This window comes from Zonotrichia albicollis, chromosome 2 (genome assembly GCF_047830755.1).
Source record: "Zonotrichia albicollis isolate bZonAlb1 chromosome 2, bZonAlb1.hap1, whole genome shotgun sequence".
NCBI lineage: Eukaryota > Metazoa > Chordata > Aves > Passeriformes > Passerellidae > Zonotrichia > Zonotrichia albicollis.
In genome coordinates, this window is record NC_133820.1 from 71872870 (window position 1) to 71877436 (window position 4567).

Genomic DNA, 4567 nt, shown 5'->3' on the forward strand with positions numbered 1-4567 from the left:
TATCTGCTGTGGATCTTTCTTTCCTCTAATTTTAGAGGCAGGAGCAACGGCCACAGGACAGATTTTGACAGTCAAACATCAATGTACATAAATCCTCCATGACAACACCAATATATTACGTTCCCTAATATACTTCCAAGGACTGATCCTGAAATTATTAGCGCTCTGCGTCAGTTAGTTCATATATCCAGTAACCAGTTCCCTGTACAAGTGTAAAAATTGGATTGGCTTTTTTTCCCTGATTGGAAAGGTATGCTGGGGCAAAAAATATGGATGCATATTGATTTTTTCAGAGGTCACAAATAAATCTATTGTGTTGCTTTCAGTATTCTTTTCTTCCAAAATAATCTTCCACATTTTTTTTACAGCAAGGCTGCAACTTTTGTTGCTGAATTGTGTCTGTACTACCAAGCTCATTGTAATTACAAGATCTTGAAAAATAAATGACAGCTGTATTAGAAGATCAGCAAATTGCCTTTCTAACAGCTTCTGTATCATTTCCATTGATTACCAAGTTTCGACAGAAAAATCTCATGTACCATCCTGGTTAGAGAAGCAAGTTGCTGGTGGCAGTTTATTTACAGAACAAGGGTGTGAGGGGCACTAATTTTTTTTGATGTTAGAATATCAAGATCAAAGTACAGATCTTTCTTTTGGAAGCCTTGAAAGAATTTTATTTACATCCTAATATTGATTCTGTAGGTCTAGGCCTGTTTATTTAAAGAAAGACATCATTTTAAAATAAACATGAACCTAATAACCTATTTGTCATTCTCTTTTCTCTTCTTCAGGTTCTCTGAAGAAAAAAAGAACTGAACCAGGTTTTTTTCAGTAAAGATTGAAAGACAATGTTATGTCAAACCCACAAGAACTTATAGTTCATTGGTTGCTTTTATTTCATGGAAAAATAAAGCCTTTTTTGTTACAAGGAGTGTCTAGCTTAGCTACTCTGTAAATACTTCTTCTCAGTTACAAGCAGTCATCAGGATTGTTCTCACTGACTTATTTTAGTATTTTAAAGACAAAGGGATTGGCAGTAATGTCTGCCTTTGCCTAGCAGTATTTATTTATCTAAACTGAGGAACTGAGAAAAGTACAAAAAACTCTCTTTCAGCTCATACTCATTGTTTTCTTACTTCAGAAGTCACAATATGCAGTGAAACAATCAAAGCTTTAGAGTTCTATCTATCAGTATCTTATCTGTCAGTAAAAGCCTGTCCATGGATAACTTTGAACCTTAGTGACCTGGAAATGGAAACTCTGCTTGAAGGGCAGTAGATGTGCATAATTCTCCCTAACCTGACATGATACATAGCATCTTCTACCATTTAGTTGGTTCAGGGTGAATGGGTTTCTGCCAGTGATTTGGAATAAATCTGAAGATGCCACTACAGATATAACAAATGATTGGTGGTAAGATTCATAGGCTGGATTTAACAACTGCAAACTGAATGGGGGATCGACCTCTAATACTGTTGAATATTGATATGTTTTATTTGGTCCTAGCTAAACCAAACAAAAACAAAACCAAAACAAAGAAACCTCCAAATAACACAAACCCAACAAATGAAGTAATTAAAACCAAAAACCAAAAACAAAACAACATAATAAATAAGGGCAACCAAAAAAAGAGAGGAAGAGAGGGAGAAGTATCTTCATTTAGAAAAGACCCAAAGCAGAAGTACCGGTAGCAGCAATGACAGATTTGTGAGATTATGGAAGAAGTGGTATAATGTGAGTTTCTACAAAAACATCTCCCTTTGAGAACTACATTTATATGCATGAGCACTATTTTATTTTCAGAAGCAGACAGGTGTCTAAAGAACATTTTAATAATTTCTAAGAATATGAATCCTGAAACTGATTGAAAGTAAAACTTTTTACATAGCTAGCACTGTAGAATGCCAGTAAAATCAATAGAAAATGTGAACTTTAAAAATACGGGAGTGACTAAGAAGGTATTTTAACAAGATCCCAATCCTAAGCAAACTAGGGAAAGTAAATCTGTTGCAAATATACACATGCAGAAAACTGTTACCAGTTCAACCATCCTCTCCACATGCTTTACTTTTCATACAGGTGCCTTTCAAACACACATAGCATATAATTGTGGACTACTAATTGCTCATTTGCAAAACTGTCATTTCTATAGGTCTTTAATGCTGATATCTCACACAAACCTATCCATGAGGAAATCTTCAGTAGTGCTCTTATCTTTTTTATCAAAAAAAAAAAACTTTAATATGACTCATCAAAATAGTAGACATTTCCTATTTTCTAGGAGTAGTATCTATCTTTGCTGTTGTAAGAAAACCAAATAGATCTGACAAATGACTGATGAACAGCAGAATCTTACACAAAGGGGATGATTGTAAGACAAGGTGCTGAGAGAAGGTGCAATGGAATGTAGGACCAGAAACTTCCCATTTTCCTTCTTGTCCAGACAAAGCAACCTCAGCCACTCCTCATAAGACTTCTCTAGACCCTTGACCAGCTTCTTCATTCTTCTGTGAACAACGATGTATGTTTGACAAGTTAAAAACAAAAGTGTTTTACATACAAGCTTTGTGCCAGGTCAGTACCTCATTTTGCATTTGTTACTCCTTGTGAAATAAAAGGCTCGTGATTTTCTTAAAAATAATTTAAAAATTATTTATTAGTTTTAAAACCATGAAATTTAAAACAAAACAGAACAAAAACAAAACCCAACAAAAAAAAAAACCCAAAGCAAACCAAAAATAGCAAAATCTTCAACTTATTAAATTGGATACTGCATTTTGAAGTAGACACAGAGAAATTACATAGACACAGAGAATCACAAAATGGTTGTGATTCTAATAGAGGTATCTGGTTTTTTATTAATTTCCTTCACTAAGCAAACTCTTAGGTCACATAGTCTGATAAAGTTAGGATTCAGTTTCGTTCTGCATAAAATAGTTTCATTCCGCACATGTTTATAATTCACCAACAAATAATTTTAAACTATTTATTCTTGGAATAGTTGCACAGAATTTGTCACAATGTATGTACTTCATTAACAAAGGTTATAAAAAACAGAGACTTTTCTGGTTTACAGTGTGTTAGAAATAGCCCCAAAATACAAGTGGCTGAAATGGGAAGGGCAAGATTTATTTCCTTTTTTATATCCATATAAGCCTCATTCTTCTTGGTTTTTGCTGTGCATCAAAGAAGCCTGTTAATAATTGGTTTTCTTTTTTTCTCACACAATGTAAGGTTGTAGGTTAAGCCATTGTACTTGCCACAAAAATGTTGGATTGATGTCCCCTGAAATCAAATGCCTTCTTCTCACATCATAACCAAGCACAAAACAGAAAAATGAAAAAATTGAATTCAATCTATCTTTTCTTTTTCTTTTCTATTTCTTATTTATTTATATTTCCAAGATATCTCTTGTCACATTAAAGAGTTTGACTACTGCAAAACTAAGTGCTCCATCAATTACCACATAGTTGTGATTCTTTATTGCGCAGAAAAAATTATCATGTTCATACAATCCTAGACTTAGAGACTGGTGTGAGTTGGAAGAGACTTATACAGTTCATCAAGTTCCATCCCTCCCTCCATGGGCAGGGATACCTTCCAAGTCACCAAGTCATTCATAGACCTGCCGAACCTAGACTTGAACACTTCCAGGAATGGGGTATCCACGGCTTCTCTGGGCAACCTGTTCCTGTGCCTCACCACCCTCATAGTAAATAATTTTTTACTAATATCTAATCTAAACCTACTGTCTTTCAGTTTAAAGACATTCCCCTGTGTTCTAGTCCTACCTGTTTTTGTAAAATATCTCTCTCCAGTCTCAGACTTCTCTCACCAATCAGGGAAGAAAGGCATATTCTTTTCATATTTCCTGAGGCAATAACTATTGCATGTGATGCAATATTTCTACTATTGCTTGTGATGTAACATTTGATCCAAAATACATTTTCAAGTCCAAAAACCAGCATATGAATGCAATGGATTGGTAGGACTGTACATCTACCAAGTATCAACCTTACTGCACTATTTTCCCATACAGAAAGCTTTGTATATGCATATTTATACAAATAAATACACACACATACAAACAACAAACAGATACAAGCATAGTATGCATATTAATTAAAAATAATCAGTATGATTGTGGGGGGAAAGAATGAAAACCACATAGACTAGGGCAGCTTCAATTATCAGCTCACAAAATGTGAAAAGTGCAGCTCTATCACCTAGTTGAGCAGAGTCTTAAAGATCCCAAGGGTCAGGTTTGTTCACTGGATGGTTTCTAAGGTTTAGATTGTATTTGGCATTTTAGCAATCAGAAATTGATCCCTAACACTCTTTCCATCATGTTTTGGACCGGAAGGCTCAAACTGCTGCAAGCAATAGAGATGTATCGGCAGACCTACTTGGTAAAATCTGTATAGCTGCTTTCTTCCCTGTAGCTGGCCCAGCTAAGGATATTGCTGCCTATTGATTCCTTTCATAAGCAGTACATTTCATCAAAATCATCCCCACGCATGAAATTGGTACAACACATGAGGAACATTTATTGTGCAGTCTATTATTG